The sequence below is a fragment of the Leiobunum rupestre genome, chromosome 3 (assembly GCF_980474605.1).
Source record: "Leiobunum rupestre chromosome 3, qqLeiRupe1.1.hap1, whole genome shotgun sequence".
Taxonomy (NCBI): domain Eukaryota; kingdom Metazoa; phylum Arthropoda; class Arachnida; order Opiliones; family Sclerosomatidae; genus Leiobunum; species Leiobunum rupestre.
The window spans coordinates 58,404,719-58,422,291 of record NC_143386.1 but is presented as its reverse complement, the minus strand read 5'-3'; the positions used below and the strand labels follow the sequence as shown (position 1 = coordinate 58,422,291).

Sequence of the window (17,573 nt, the reverse complement as noted above, 5' to 3'; positions counted from 1 at the left end):
TTAATTATTCTCTCTTTAATTTTAAATATTTTTGCAATTTGCAGATGGAATATCGTAGAAGTCAAGTCCAAAAAATCACAAAAACAATGTTCACGGTTTGTTTTCAACCCTCACGCCCAAACAGTAAATCAATTACGATAAAATAGGTTTTGCATTCGTAACAAAAAAAATTGTGTTTTGTATAATTTTTGAACACGATAGTAGAGCATTTGTTGTATAAATTTAAAACGAAGAGAAACTTCCTAAGCGACCCGTACAATTGAAATTGAAAAAATTATGCAAATTAAAAAGGAAAATAATTATAATTAAATACATCCATTAATTAAATAGTTAACTATAGAATCCCCCCAGGCTTTGGAGAGTCGGAGAGAAAACCAATACAATGTTCCTTTAACATGAAAGTCAAATTATATCGAGAGGTTAGAAATCAAAATAAAAATACTATCAAGTTTAATCGAAATATAATCCTAAACACACTAAAGCCCCGCCCCCAAAACGCCTTTTAAGCAAATCAGCTGCCACAAACTTAATAAACCAAGGCTTACTTTCAAAAACAAAAGTGTTCAAATCCGAAAATACCACAAATTGGGGATTTTTAGCAGATATAAAGTTTTTAAAAATACCGGAAAATATGATAATGGGGGGATTAACCAAAAATATACCCTCGAAAACTTAAGTGCTCAGAAACAAAAAAAAAACAAGACTAAATACAAAAAAATCTGACACCGGAGAAAAAATATGATGTAACCCATCTAGAAATTATCTAGTTTTTAATATTAAGAATGAAGTTTAATTATAATTAAATGGACTATAACAACATTTAAAAATAAAAGTTGTCAACAAAACACATTGTGAGATACCTGACTTCAGAAACTAAAGACAAATATTCAAAAAAAGTACAACGCCTCGATACAAAGACGGGTAAAACAAACGCAACTTCAAACAAAAAAAAACATACTGAAGTTTAAAAAAATGGCTGCTTTATACGGATATATGGTTCCATTATGGGGCGTGACTAGGGCGACGCGGTGAAAGGGGCGGGGCCTGAAACCAGGTACCGCCCTCGATCATTTTAAGCTCCGCCCAAGAATCGCTTTCCGCACAGTTTTATTTCTCAAGTTTTACTATTTTACTATACTTCAAACGCATTTATTATATTATTAAATTGTATTCGTTAAAGTATATTAATTTTAACGCTATTATTTGCTATGAGGCAACTTTTTATAAATAAAAAATAGTTTATGATACAAGGTAGCTGATGTGTTATGGTTGGGAGCTTAAACAAAATAATAATTAAATCGTGTGTAACTGAAAACTATAGTTAAACGAGCTAAACCATGGTGCAAATCAAGTTGTAAGTTTTTCGTTTTATATTATTGATTATTATATAATATAATATTATTATAAATATGTTACTTTTTCAATAATTAGGTTTACGAATTTATAATAATTTTCACGTAGATTTATGAGGTTTAAATATTTATAAAGCTACTTATAAAAAACACAAGTATGGGTATCGCGTACCGTTACCAATATTTATTTATAATTAAAATAATATAAAATTATTTAATCATGTAAAGGAACATTTATTTAGCAATACTGAGAAAAAGTTTACTAATATATTTAAAATTAATTTTGTTTTTGTTCAATGTACGGTATTAGAATCCTATATATTAAATTATGTATATTTAATTAAAACGCGAAATTTCGCAATTAAATTAATGTTATTTTTAAATTAAATCAAGCTGAATTAGTTGGCCAGGAGTGCGAAAATATTACGCTGTCTTCCTCGACTTATAATTAAAAGATAAATTAAAAATGCCAAGAAAATCAACGAATTCATAAAAAAAACTGTTGTTTTGGGTTTTGTTTCCTTTAAAAAACCGAATAGCTATATATATAAATAACCAACGGTAAATATTTCAGAATAAAAAACGCCAAATTTTTGTTTCTGGAAAAAGAGTGTTTTACTACATAGGGACATAAATAAAATTTAAAAAAAAACAGAGTGAAAATCCCCATAAAAAAACTCGGAAAAAGTGTTTTTTCGAAAATAAAATGTGTATAAAATAGAAAAATTTTAAAATCACGAAATACTTTCGGATGAAAAAAATAAATAAGGAAAAAATGTTTACACCGTTATCACATTACAAAAGTAACGCGCGATAATTCTAGTAGATCGAAAAAAATGAAAACATAAACATTGAGCGTCCATTGTTGAGTGAGCATGTTACATTAGTAGTTACATTGCCCATCAAAGTTCTATATTCAATTAAAATGATGTTGAAAGCGATTTCTCATATTTATTTGTCTATTTTTAAAACACGCATTAATTTGGTCTTTAATCGAGGGGCAGGTCACTTCCATTTTGGGTGCGTCTTAATCATAGTAATATGATTAAATCAGGGTAATCAGAATTAAAAAATCTAATCACGATTGAAACGAGGTTTAATCATTATAATCAAGATTTAATCTTTTTAATCAGGATTTAATCATTGCAATCAAATTTAATCATTTTAATCAGATTTATTTTAATCAGATTTAATCATTTTAATCAGATTTATTTTAATCAGATTAAATCATTTTAATTAGATTTAATCATTTTAATCACGATTTTATCAATATAATCGGTCGAATCGAGATTTTAAAATTAAAATCATTCGCTCGTTCTAATCACGCACAATTATAATTATTCCAATCACCAATATAATCATTCTTATTATCGTTCTAATTTTTAATTGCGATTCAATCATACTTATCACGATTTAATCGTTTCAATCAGGATTTAATCATTTTAATCATTTAATCATGATTTTATCAGATTAAAACATTTTATCATGATTATACGTGATTTAATTAACATGATCGTGATTAAATTGAATTTAATCAACATGATCGTGATTCGATTGAATTTAATCAACATGATCGTGATTCGATTGAATTTAATCAACATTCGATCTTTCGAGGGGTGCGTCGTTAATCAAGGAAGTGACCTGCCCCTCGTCTTTAATTCCAGTAGTTTTCTAGCTTAACCTTTATCAGATAAACAATGTTTTGCAAAATGTTGGCTCGTGTGAAAAGGCTAATCATGGACTAATTAATAACGGTTTTGTTTCGGTGCAACTAAATTTCCCTAGTAAGCGCTCAAACTCTTATTCCCATCCCTCTAATGGCGGAAAGATGCGTAGCTCGAAGGATTACACGTGCAGATATAGCGTCGCATTTTTTTCGGGTAGAAGGATGGGAATAATCGTTTGTATTTTTTAGGACATCCTTAATTAGTGCAAGTACTAATTAGCGGTGTGCTCGATAATGAAAATTTTTGGAGCCGAGAACAGGGGCGGATTAACCCTTTCGGCGCCTTTAGGCACAGAAAAATTTGGCGCCCCTTGGCATTGGTCAGCTAAGGAGGGGCGTATCGGTTTTTAATAAATAAATATATTTTAGTTTCGGCGTTATCTTGAGTAGGGGCAAGCCAAGTACATGGACCGTAGGGCTTTATCAGAATTTTGGCGCCCCTAGAAAAATGGCGCCCTAGGCACGTGCCTACTTTGCCTAATGGTTAATACGCCCCTGGCCGAGAACGATTTCTAGTGCTAAAAAATCTGGCCTCCCGACTCGAGTCGGACTCGAGCAAGGGTTAGCGATCACTAGAAACTGCGCTTCTTCAGAGTTTAACACGTTTTATGCTTGGCACTTACAAGACTACCGATTGCTAAAAGTGTGACGCCAGTCCCGTCTCGCAAAGCTGATAAATCCAAACTAAAACTTAAAACCAAATCTAATAGGACAGTTCTTGTTGTAAGTAATAACAATTGACCTTGTGCACTTGTGCAGGTTTGCTCTAATTATGATTGTAAGTTATAATTTTTAGGTAACTTTAACTTACGATGTTAGCTTAAGTTCTTTAGAGCCAAATACCCAAAACATATATATATATTCTTGATAACTAGTAATAATTTTATAAGTTTAAATTTTTGGATTGCATTCCATTAAAAGGTATTATCCAATTTTAAATTATTATAATATTTGCAAATTAAAATTTATTCGATTTAAATAATAAATTTAGCAATAGATTGATTTCAAAGATTGTTTTTAGCAGCAGAGATAAGAATTTAGTTTATTCCAAGTTCGAGATACGGATTTCTAGTCGTTTTTACCCACTGTAAGCTTAATAGTTGATTTTATAAAATAAAAATTGGGCTTGCCCAATTTGTTAAAATGTTGCTCTTACGTCACAGGACCCAGCTTTGTTAGTGTATTCTTCGCACGAGCGATTTGCACGCGCGCTTGAAAATATTATTATTCTCCTCGTGACTGTAGCGCGCGCTCGTAGACTTGTCAAAGTAAGAGACTGTGACGTAAGAGCTACATTTAAACGACTAGGTCACGTTACTTTATAATAAAATACCCTGCATGGTGAGATTCAGGAAACTTCTTAAACATTTGTAAAGCGATTACAGTAACGAATATTAAGTTAAGAACTGGAGCTACTGCAGGCCGCATATTCATCTTACAGTGTAAGTAGAAACTTTTGTATTGATAATAACAAAAGTGACATAATTACCAAAAGTGTGTCAATCGGACCTATTTCTTAATGAATGTTACGAGCGAAATACAAGTTGGGAGGGGAGAAGGGAAAGTATGCCTTGGGGAGGGAAGGAAGTTAAAACCAACAAATAACGCCTCGTAGTGAGGAGCGGAGGAACTAAGTAGCACTGGTCAAAGTTAGTGTACTTTTTGATTTTTCGTCGTTCTGTGGAGACGCTATCGCCATCTACCTACGATATAATACCATAGAAAAAAAATGATCCAGAAAGGCGTCCATAAATAGTCTTTTATGTGGTCGATCTCGAGTCGAGCATTCATTAAACCTTTAGCATACGAAAGTACAGGGATTGTCACACTTTTAATATTATGCCACTTTTGATAAAAAGTTACGTTATCTTTTAAGTAGATCCAAAATAGCCCAACTTGCGCGCCGATTAAGAAGAGTGATCAGTATCTCGGAATTACAGAAATTTGTAACACTTTCAATCGATTTAATTTAAAATCTATTAACTTATTTGTACTTACTACTCACGGCAATCTAAAGCCTACCATATTGACAAATATTTCGGCCATGTTCAAAAAGTGTTTCTCTAATAATCCCAGAGATCAAGTGAAACCTTTCATGGCATCTGCTAGAAGAAATCGTAAAATATATTATTATTAAATGATTTACAAATTAAAACAAACCCGCCGTAGTTTTTGACTAGAAAATGCGTAGGGAAAAAACCTTTCTAATAAAATATGCCAGTAAATGTTTTTGGGATATTTTGAAAATTACTTCCTAATTTCAGAAACATTTTTAAAAAATACACCCAAAGATCAAAATATTTTATTAGATTAATTTTAAACTTTTGGAAAGTGTTGTACACGATCTCCTTAAACGTTTCACTTGGCACTGCTAGATTTTCAAAACACCCATTCATGGTTGAAAATGGGTGCTTTCATTTTTGTTCAGTCTGTGGAGATAATTTGCATATTCTAAAGAAGGTTGATTAAACCGATGCCTTCAGTGGTGATCAGACTTGAAAATAGGGGTCGTTCAGGGGTCATTGACACTCAAAATTAATGTTGGAGCCCAGTAATTCATAGGGGGAAGGGTTTAAGGGGGTCAAAAAGTCCCCTTATATAAATGAGAAACAAAGAAAATTTCCTAATATATTTGAAAATATTTGCTTTTAAATTTTTATTCTTATATTTATTTTCTGCCTGAGAGCGAAGGACCAGCAACTCGAGATACGTGACTTTTGGAAATAATTTCAAAATACGAATGTTTTACATTAGATTGACTCATTTCTTAATTTTAAATTTTGCTTTAATGTTTTTTGAAAGATTTTTTCAATTATTAGATTATTAGAAACGTGGTGGTTCCAATTTGCGCTGGAATTGAATTCAAAATTCAACCTTTTATAAAGTTGTATACACCTACTGTACAAGACACTACATAATAAGCTTTGTTATTATAGAGCAGCGCTGCTTGTAGCGCCACAGTGTCCGATATTGGAAATATTTCCACCCAAATATGAAACGCACGCGCAATAAAATTAGCGAACGACGATAGGCTTAATATCTTCAACTCGTCATCTAACGTTTTTACCCGTGTTCCTTGTGTTTGGGTGGAAAGGTTTCGCTTTGCTCTCGGTAGGAGCACTGGTGGGCGATGCCATTTAAAGAAATTCGCCCACTGCTCATCACGGCGTTTAAATGTACTTCGTCGAATTCGCTAATGTTGAACGGCCATGCGTGTCACTATTGTCACCGCCTTAATCATTACGAGAGTGTCTATGAGCAGAAACAAGTGACAGCGTGGTTAATTACATACATTCCCCGGAGGCAAGGATACTTACAAGGAGACTAACCGAGGTGTTTATCTCCAATTTTGTTCAAACTCGGGTGGTAAGTAGACCTTCGTGTAATTTGAAAATCCCTAAAAGGGTGGACAATAATGGGCTTTCGTTTTGCCATGGCAACCAAAAATGTTTTTCACAACTTAAAAACTGATTACTCGTATTTACCCAATATATGTATATTTACTCATATTTACCAAAATTGACGTATATTGGTCCGAATGTACCAGATTTAGCCATGATATGAATTATGTATCTAATTGATGAACCTTTTTTAATTTTTTGAAAAAATATTGTTAGGGGGGGGGGACCCTTAAAATCTTCAATTTTCCCATGTTAATTTTCATAGAGAAAATCAGTTTTTAAAGGAAAGTTCCAGCTACTATTTTTATTTTTATTTAAAAGATCCAAGATGCTTTTAAAATAATAAAACAAGAATTTAAAAACCACAATTAATTATGGAATTAAAATAATTAGCATTTTAGTACAATTTATGGGCGCAGCCATATACCTGAAATATGCTTCACGGCAGAGCCCGAAGGCACAAACATCTGATTGGCTCTGACCATCGACGGAATAAAATACTATGTAGTAGTCTCTCTCACCACGGCCCCCTGCACTCTGCTCGCGACGCAGGGGGCCGTGCTCTCACATAATAACCAAAAGACAGCCTTGCATGAAAGTATTTCAGTGGTTTTTAACTTCTTCAATTATTGTAGAACCTTAAGTCGTCTATTTATGGCAAGAAATTTAAGTTCGTATGATTTGGACCCTGTTTTTAATGAGGGGGAACTAAAAAGAATACAAAATGAAGCGGAAATTCAAGGAAGACCAAATGTAATCGAGTTAGAAAATATTTTAAATATCGACGAAGTGAGGAACAGCTGTGAATGTGGTCACTGGCGTTTTGATTACTTTGCCACCTAGGCCTAACTCGAAGACACCGAAGTTTGAAATAAAAAATGTATCACGTGATCTAGACACAGTCTACTATTGGTTAGTTTTAGAACCAATGCGGTCGCTGTGCCTCCGTGTTATGCGGAGAAGCATGAAATACAAAAACATGGCTGCTAGCACTTTCAATGATTAAAAATTAAATTAGGTAAATTTGAAATTATTATTTTTTTATTTATTGGCATTTTTGGTATTTTTAAAACACGTAAAATGTTTTAAGCATAAAATAAAAACAACCTGAACCTTTCCTTTAAGTTGTGAAAAACATTTTTGTTTGCCATGGCAAAACGAAAGCCCATTCTTGTCCACCCTTTTAGGGATTTTCAAGTTACACGAAGGTCTACTTATCACCCGAGTTTGAACAAAATCGGAGATAACCACCTCGGGTAGTCTCCTTGTTAGTATATTGGCCCCAGGTTACTGTTTTCCAGGGCCAGTACATCCCTTACCTCCAGCCTGTTGGCCTAACATGTAGGATCCTCAGTCTCCAGCGCCAACAGCTAATTTCCAGTTAACTAGTAAGGCGTCGTCCATTACTTACACCTAGGAGCAACAAACACAAGGAGAACGCAGCTAGCCATTAAACACGCTAAGGCAGTATTGTGTACAAATTTCATTGGACGAAACTTTACGCTGAGCGTCTTACCAATGAAAATTTTACACAAGAAAATCCACGACTTTTGACGGGTTACGTTCTCCTTGTGTGGGGTGCTGTGTTTGTTGCTCCTAGCTTACACCTAGATTCGACACTTTAGTCAAAAATTTATTCAGACAGAAAAATTAAATTTGTGAAACCCCATACTCCACCACACCAGTCCAATTCAATACTGGGGTGACATGCAATGTCACAAATATCCGTGATTTTCCAGGATTCCTGATAGCTACTAAATAACCCTGGTCAGTTCTTGCACTTATAATTTATGGGTTATCATAATTCATGAGGTAGCCCACATTCAATAGCAATTTCTCTTCAGTCGGATTTGTCGATGTCCAAGGTTATGTTGTAGTCGCAGACGTGTTTGACTACCTGCGGGTAGTTAGCATGGATCAGTTGAAAGCCAAGTGGGAGGATTTGGAACGGAGGAAGATAATAGATAATCATCGTCCATCGGAACAATTCCGCTTGAGTTCCTGAGATCCAAAATTTTAAAATGAAAACCAATGAAGATTTACTACCAGCGCTAGGCGATGTTAAGGTTATTACAGCTCTTGCTGAAAAGGGTGGATTTGACTAGGTAAACTTGACGATGGCAGTTCATTTCTCAACACATTCTGGATTCCGTACGAAAATGAAATTCAGGGAATACAGAATGGTAAGTTAATTTACGATGAAATCTTCCTTTTAAATTATAAATCAAATGTTTTCTTCCGTTATAAATTGTCGTAAATCAAATGTTTTCTTCCTTTATAAATTGTCGTAAATCAAATGTTTTCTTCCGTTATAAATTGTCGTAAATCAAATGTTTTCTTCCGTTATAAATTGTCGTAAATCAAATGTTTTCTTCCGTTATAAATTGTCGTAAATCAAATGTTTTCTTCCGTTATAAATTGTCGTAAATCAAATGTTTTCTTCCGTTATAAATTGTCGTAAATCAAATGTTTTCTTCCGTTATAAATTGTCGTAAATCTAATGTGTTCTTCCTTTATAAATTGTCGTAAATCAAATGTGTTCTTCCGTTATAAATTGTCGTAAATCAAATGTTTTCTTCCGTTATAAATTGTCGTAAATCAAATGTTTTCTTCCGTTATAAATTGTCGTAAATCAAATGTTTTCTTCCGTTATAAATTGTCGTAAATCAAATGTTTTCTTCCGTTATAAATTGTCGTAAATCAAATGTTTTCTTCCGTTATAAATTGTCGTAAATCTAATGTTTTCTTCCTTTATAAATTGTCGTAAATCAAATGTTTTCTTCCGTTATAAATTGTCGTAAATCAAATGTTTTCTTCCGTTATAAATTGTCGTAAATCAAATGTTTTCTTCCGTTATAAATTGTCGTAAATCAAATGTTTTCTTCCTTTATAAATTGTCGTAAATCAAATGTTTTCTTCCGTTATAAATTGTCGTAAATCAAATGTTTTCTTCCGTTATAAATTGTCGTAAATCAAATGTTTTCTTCCTTTATAAATTGTCGTAAATCAAATGTTTTCTTCCTTTATAAATTGTCGTAAATCAAATGTTTTCTTCCGTTATAAATTGTCGTAAATCAAATGTTTTCTTCCTTTATAAATTGTCGTAAATCAAATGTTTTCTTCCGTTATAAATTGTCGTAAATCTAATGTTTTCTTCCTTTATAAATTGTCGTAAATCAAATGTTTTCTTCCGTTATAAATTGTCGTAAATCAAATGTTTTCTTCCGTTATAAATTGTCGTAAATCAAATGTTTTCTTCCGTTATAAATTGTCGTAAATCAAATGTTTTCTTCCTTTATAAATTGTCGTAAATCAAATGTTTTCTTCCGTTATAAATTGTCGTAAATCAAATGTTTTCTTCCGTTATAAATTGTCGTAAATCAAATGTTTTCTTCCGTTATAAATTGTCGTAAATCAAATGTTTTCTTCCTTTATAAATTGTCGTAAATCAAATGTTTTCTTCCTTTATAAATTGTCGTAAATCAAATGTTTTCTTCCGTTATAAATTGTCGTAAATCAAATGTTTTCTTCCTTTATAAATTGTCGTAAATCAAATGTTTTCTTCCGTTATAAATTGTCGTGAAATCATGTAAAAATAATATTTATTGTCAAAGGCTTAGTTTACAACGTTCGGGGCGGTTTCGTAAGCCGCCATCTTTAGAAGAATATTTTTACATTTGACGCATTTAAGCGAGTTCTCACGGGGAGAAAAATTCTCACAAAGAACTCTTCTCAAGAGAAGAATTCCTTCTTAGAATTTTTACGCGCCCCATATAGGTATTTACGTATACCTTTTCAAATTTCCTCGGAACAGGTGGAGTTTCAGTGATGGCGTGGTGATGGTTATGCGAAGCCCTAGAAGGACTGTCACATCGCGGATGAAATTAAATTCTAATCGCTTGTCGAGAAGCAACATTGGAGGACGTCATGAGCGACCATAACTGAAATCTAAAAGCTTTCTTACAACGAGCTAGTTCAACAAAGCTATAACGTCAAATTGTGTTAAGTACATGGGCCACATCATTTCTGCTGGTGTTGTTCCGGAAAAAGTGTGATTTGCAAAGGTTTATGGGCGCAATTGGAAATTACTCCTATTTTGTCAACCGTCAGAGCAGCTTTGGGCATTTTCTTAAAGGGCAACGCAAGTGGCCATGCAGGGGGGTAAATTATCTTATAGATAAAAAGAACGACTGCGCATGCGCTATCTGCCATAGCCTCTCCCTCTGTAAAAAAAGCAGAACCATATTTGCCGAATTTTTTTGTATAAATGCGCCTCTCGCGGTTTTTATGCAAAATCAACGCATTCTTTAGTCAGCGAAGAAGCCACGAGGACCTCTACGTGTGGAGACCAAGACAGCTTGTCGTCGATCAGCGCTCCGATATACCGATAGGACGAGACTCGAGTGAGGTGAAAGCCAGCCTGGACCCGCTTCAATTTGGTGATGACCATGTACTGACATTTCAGCGGTTGGAAATTTAGCCCCCAGGTGATCCCGTGGCAGGGAAGAGGCGGCTGAGGTTTGGACCGCAAATCCATGACCCGATATCGTCCACGTGAACCCCTTGGTCAATAGGCCTAGGACACAGCTCGGGAATGCCGTCGAGCATGACGCGGAATAAGAGGGGACTGATTGCACTGTCCCGCCGCGGGTAACCGAGTACGGCTTTGAGAGTTTGCCATTGACCCGGAATTGGAAGGTACGGCCGTCCAAAAAGCTTTCCACCCAGCGGAGGAGGTTTCCCTCGAGGCCCCGGCGTTGGAGCTTGTAGAATAGCGCCCAATGGTGAACACTCCTACAGGCATCTTTAATCGACGAAAATAGCCAAACAGTGGTGGTTAACCGCCAGGGCTCCTTGAGCAGCGGTGACCAGCCCGACGGCGTTATCGGTAGCTCTGGGCCCTTTACGGAAACCCGATTGCTCCGGTGGGAGCGCATGATTTACCTCCAAAAACCAGGTAAGTCGACCTAGAACAAGTCACTCGTAGATCTTGCCCAGGTTCGGAAGGAGGGAGATGTCCCTGTAGGAATTGGGGTCTCTGGTTGGTTTTCCCGACTTGAGTATGGGATGAAGAATCGCGTGTTTCCACCGCGAGGGCATGAAGCCTTCGGCCCAGAGACGGTTGTAGAGCCTGAGTAGAGCTGCGCGAAACGCTGGGGTGGTGTTTTTAATGATTAGGTTCGGGTTGTTATCCCCGCCCGGGGCCGTGTTGGGAAGCCGTAGAGTTCCACTCCGAAAAGGGCGCGTTGTACCTGGCCGGCGGACGTGCTAGAAAAGGCTCCGGGACGTACGCTTGGTCCGGCGAGAGGTCCGGGGGAGGATGAATATTCGCCGCAGCTTTGGACGCTAGGCACTCCGCAACGTCCCATTGGTCGGTGATCATAACAGTCCCCTTCTGTAGCGTGAGAAGCTTCAGTGCGAGAACTCCCGTCTTGAACCATCGGACCTGGGACCAGACTTGTGTCAGTGGCGTATGAGCATGGAACCGATCGCAGAAGGCCCGCCAGCTGTTCCTCTTCGTCTCCCACAAAAATACAAAAAACTATCTAAAAAATAGTTTCAATAATTCATCGATAGATGGCGCGTCGAACGCCATAATTCCCCTGCGTCGCCATCTTGCAGTTCGTAACGGTGACCGGTCCCCACGCATCACTTTTGATTTCTAACCTGTGTATATAAGCCGTGATTGCTGGGAGTAGTGGCGTACTCCTGTAATCCCAAGCGTCTGGGAGACAGAGTTTGTGGATGGCCGTGTGAGGACAACCACATATCCCCCAACGGATGGTTGTCTTACTTCCGCCGCGGGTGTCCCCACCCTTGTCCCCACGTATCCCCCCGTTGGCGTGGCCGTTACACATATCTCACCCTGATTAATCAGTTATTGTGTGCTGGTGTCTAAGGCCTTGGGTCGACACCGATGTGTGGATGTCAAAAAAAAAAAATATATATATATAAGCCGTGATTAAACTATGAAGAGACTGCAGTAGCAGTGGAAAACTCCCGGTCCTGAGTTGCAAAGTCTAAACTCACTTGCTGCATGAAGGGCTTGCCACCATCCTCCAACGCATTGTAACCCGGCCACCTGAATTAATGGCTTTAAAAGTCGCTTGATGACTTAGGCCTAAGGTGTTGCCTTGGGTATTAGTCTAGCTGATTATTATTATCGTTATACGAAAACAGTATTCAAATCGGTTTCGGGCTCGGGCTCAATCGTAATCGAGAGTTGAGCTCGGGCTCACCTCAGATATGAGAACTACCAAAATAAGCCTCGAGCTCGGGCTCAAGTATTATGTCGGGCTTAAGGTACGTTAATTTTTAATACGGGTTCAAGCTCAAGCTCGAAGTAATTTGTATTTTAACAGGGGCTCAAGCGAGGGACTCATTAGTTACAATATTCGTTCCACAATACCTAAGCTCGGGCTCGGTTTTAACGCGGAAATTTATCAATCTCGTCTCAAGCTCACAGTATTTATTTAAAAATACAAAAGTTGAAATTTTTCCAATTATGATTTAAGAGTAGATTGAGAGCGTGGTAAAACTTTTCTTGCATAATAACTGAAAATTTCACAACTTTTAATAACAAATTCCAACATTATACGTGTACATTATTTAAATTTTTCAATCTTACGTGTATGCACAGTTTCCTCTTTTTAGCTCTTACACTAAAACAATCAGGTATTGGATCTGGATTTTCAATAGTTGGACCATTTCCACCAACAAAATGTTTAGAACAAATGTAGTGGTGGAGTTTCACTGTATCTACGGATATTTCATATCTGTTAATCGCATCAACCCATTTCTTACATTTTGAAGGTTTACTATGATGTTTTGGGACAGGAACAAAGAAGATTTTCTTATTGATGACGTCCCAATTTTGCGATCGTGAATGATTTTTACACGAGAGATAAACACAACCTTTCGGCATCCTGATCAGTTCTCCGACTAGAGTCTTTAAAAAATAAATCGGGTAGATGGCGCTAAAAACGGTGCGTGTACGGCGTAATTTTTCCAACATTCGAGAGCAGTGTTGTCAGGTTGTGGAAATTTTTGGCGTCCATTTTGGCTCTGTGGGAAAAAGGTAATTTTTTTTCAAAAACGTTGATTTTGGGGAAATTTTCATATCTGCGGGTATTTATCCTATGTTTTTTTTTAATTTTACTATCAATAGGAAGCCCAAAATTATCTAGAGCAGTCTGTGACTGCGTATTTTCGTGAACATTGGGATTTTATAAATAATATAAAGGAGACGCCTCCTAATACTACAATCAATCAATCCATAGGCCTAACAACCAAAATGTTTAAAAATTGTAGTTTATTTTATTTAAAAAAGTTGGCATGTTTTCCGTTGAGTTTTGGTTGTGGGCGGGGATAAATAGGGGTGTGTGAATTCGTGGGAAATTTACTATCCAGCAATTGGAAAAACTAAACTTAGTTCTAGCAGGAATTCATACCTCTAACTTGGAATGGTTATCTCGCCCGATTTCCGTCTCTATCTAGGGGACCGTTTTTTTTCATCATTTTGACGTCAGAGCATACGTGTTTTCTCATACGATTTTCAATGGTATTAAATCCTAGTTTCCGATAATTTCATCCCCCAGTGTCGAAAAAGAGTTCAAACATCTTTTTGCTTTTCCCTTCGCTATCCCCGTATTGATAGCGACGGTCACCTCGTAATTCGGACTTCGCGGTTCTCAAGGGCATTGTCACTGCTGACAATTTTGACAGCGCTAACAATGCCGGACTTAATCCTTCCACATGGAAAGGTCGGGAGAGCAAGCTGACCCGTCGCTATCAATGGTGGGGTTTCAAACCCTAAATTTCGAAATGGCCGGGGAGTCGAACAACAAAAAACTACAGTTGTAAAAACGGGAGGTTGCGCGGGGTAAAAACTCCTAAAGAGGGGAGACGCGTGCGAGGGGGCGATTTTTTTTTTCATAGACGTCACTGAAAACGGTCCCCGAGATCTTACCATAGGGAATACGGCCGGATAACCATTCCAAGTTAGAGGTATGAATTCCTGGTTCTAGATATATTTCAGTTTTCTAGGAATATTTCAAGCGTTCTAGACACATTTCAAGCGTTCTAGACACATTTCAGTTTTTTAGAAACATTTCAGTTTTCTAGACCCATTTCAGTTTTCTAGACCTATTTCAGTTTTCTAGACCCATTTCAGTTTTCTAGACCCATTTCAGTTTTCTAGACCCATTTCAGTTTTCTAGACCCATTTCAGTTTTCTAGACCCATTCCAGTTTTCTAGACCCATTTCAGTTTTCTAGACCCATTTCAGTTTTCTCGACACATTTCAGTTTTCTAGACACATTTTACGAGGCTCACTCTAGGTATTTTACGAGGCTCACTCTAGGTATTTTACGAGGCTCACTCTAAGTATTTTACGCGACGTTCTCTCTGGATATTTTACGAAGCTCTCTAGGTATTTTACGCGACGTTCTCTCTGGATATTTTACTAAGCTCTCTAGGTATTTTACGCGACGTTCTCTCTGGATATTTTTCGAATCTCTCTAGGTATTTTACGCGACGTTCTCTCTGGTTATTTTACGAAGCTCTCTAGGTATTTTACGCGACGTTCTCTCTGGATATTTTACGAAGCTCTCTAGGTATTTTACGCGACGTTCTCTCTGGATATTTTACGAAGCTCTCTAGGTATTTTACGCGACGTTCTCTCTGGATATTTTACGAAGCTCTCTAGGTATTTTACGCGACGTTCTCTCTGGATATTTTACGAAGCTCTCTAGGTATTTTACGCGACGTTATCTCTGGATATTTTACGAAGCTCTCTAGGTATTTTACGCGACGTTCTCTTTGGATATTTTACGAAGCTCTCTAGGTATTTTACGCGACGTTCTCTCTGGATATTTTACGAAGCTCTCTAGGTATTTTACGCGACGTTCTCTCTTGATATTTTACGAATCTCTCGGGGTATTTTACGCGACGTTCTCTCTGGATATTTTACGAAGCTCTCTAAGTATTTTACGCGACGTTCTCTTTGGATATTTTACGAAGCTCTCTAGGTATTTTACGCGACGTTCTCTCTGGATATTTTACGAAGCTCTCTAGGTATTTTACGCGACGTTCTCTCTGGATATTTTACGAATATCTCTAGGTATTTTACGCGACGTTCTCTCTGGATATTTTACGAAGCTCTCTAGGTATTTTACGCGACATTCTCTCTGGATATTTTACGAAGCTCTCTAAGTATTTTACGCGACGTTCTCTTTGGATATTTTACGAAGCTCTCTAGGTATTTTACGCGACGTTCTCTCTGGATATTTTACGAATCTCTCTAGGTATTTTACGCGACGTTTTCTATGTATTTTAGGGTTAGGGACTTCGAAAATTTTCGCCTTCGCCAGTGAGAGAGAGGGAAAACGATCGCGCTTACCAAAAGAACGCGTCGTCGCGGTGACTGATAAATTCATCTCAGACTATAGATGGCAGACTCGGGCTTACATTTTTGGAGGATCAAATGGTACTTGTACCGTTGCGGTGGTATTTATTATCTAAAGTCTTTAACCTTTAATAGGTGTGACGTAATCCATTAGGTCATAGATAAGTCTGCGAATTAGCTGAAATCTTTGAAGCAACCCGCGGCTTGATTAAGGGTAATTTAATATCGAATAAAGAATGTTGGTTTTTAGTGTTGTTTAAACTTAAAATTAGCTATTTTCTTGGTCTAATCTCAATCAAAATGGCGAATAGCTTATTTGATAATTACCTTATAATATTTACAATAGTTTATTACAATAACCAAGGGTAGACCGTTAACTTTGGAGGACCTGGGCTATCACCTGTTTGGGACCAAATTCAAATTCAAACAACAACAAATTAAAATTTTTATTTTTGTTTGATGTTTTTGTTACAATGGGGTTAGGGGGCCAAGTCATCTTGCGACTTATAGCCCTCTTATTATTATAGTTAATAGTTAATACATAGTTTTTAGATGAACAATGGCTAATATTATATTAACAAAGAAAGAGAAATATTAGAAGAACAAATATATATACATAAAAACCTTATTATTTATACATAGCTATTGATCATTTTATGGATTCGTACAGGAGTACAATCTCACTTGGCTTTTCAACTACTCCAGGGCCCATCTCCCTCGTCTGCGAACACCGGAGTGGGAACCACCAGCGGCCACGATCATTCCTCGCTGGCTCTCTTCTACCAAGGGAGACCTGCCATCTGACGCGCTTCGGCAGCTCTTTTTCGCGACCCTCGAACCTTACGCCAGAGATGCTACGGTCATCTATACGGACGGCTCGCTCCCCTCGGACTCGGGTGTTGCTGGTGCGGCTTTCGCGATTCCGGCCCTCGGCGTCGGCGCGAGGTCCTTCGTGGACTCCGGGCATCCTATCAACCGGGTTGAGCTCCTCGCTATCCAGATGGCTCTTTCATACGCGGTGACAAATGTGCCTGGTGAGCTGGTTATTTGCTCCGACTCTCAGAGTGCCCTCACCCAACTGCTGACGCGCTCTTCTGATCCGGTTGTTTCAATAATCCATGATCTATGTGACAATTATCCCCGCTCCGTCACTTTCCTTTGGTGCCCAGCTCACGTGGGAGTGCCAGGCAACGAAACGGCGGACAAACTGGCCGGAGTCACCCAGCTTCAACGTCCCAGGGGGTACACTTCTTCCTTCCCTCGACACTCTCGGAGCTAAAGAGTGTCTGTGGGAAAGCGATCACCTCTTCGTGGACACGCACCTGGCGGTCTCTTGCAGCCCAGTGGCCTCTCCTGGCTGCGAAGCCTAACCCTGACTCTCGAGCCGTTCTGGCCGTTCAACTTCCTAGACTGGAGGACACTCTTCTCGCGCGGCTTGGTTGTGGCAGACTTCCCACAAAGGCGGTTCTTCATCGTTTCGGGCTTCGGAACTCGGACTCCTGCCCTCGGTGTGCGGTACGAGAGGACGCCGAACACGTCCTGTTCGCGTGTGCCTCCTTCGCGACCCCTCGGCGGAATCTCTACCTTTCGCTCCAGGCGCGGGGTCTCCCGGACTCCGTGGTGGGTGTCCTCACCGCCGTTCACGCGGGTTGGCAAGATGTGATTTTGGACACTTGTAAACTTCTTCG

The 17,573-nt window shown here is 37.8% G+C and overlaps 1 protein-coding gene across 2 annotated transcripts in view; it reads left to right on the top strand.

The window, feature by feature from the left end:
• Positions 1-1,337, top strand: part of LOC149953192 (uncharacterized) — a 65,794-nt gene extending 64,457 nt beyond the window's left edge. For both annotated transcript variants that reach the window (XM_090168800.1, XM_090168799.1), the window contains one exon: positions 45-1,337. The gene's annotated coding sequence lies outside the window, so the exon portion shown is untranslated. The remainder of the gene's footprint in view (positions 1-44) is intronic.
• The last annotated feature ends 16,236 nt before the right edge of the window (positions 1,338-17,573 follow it).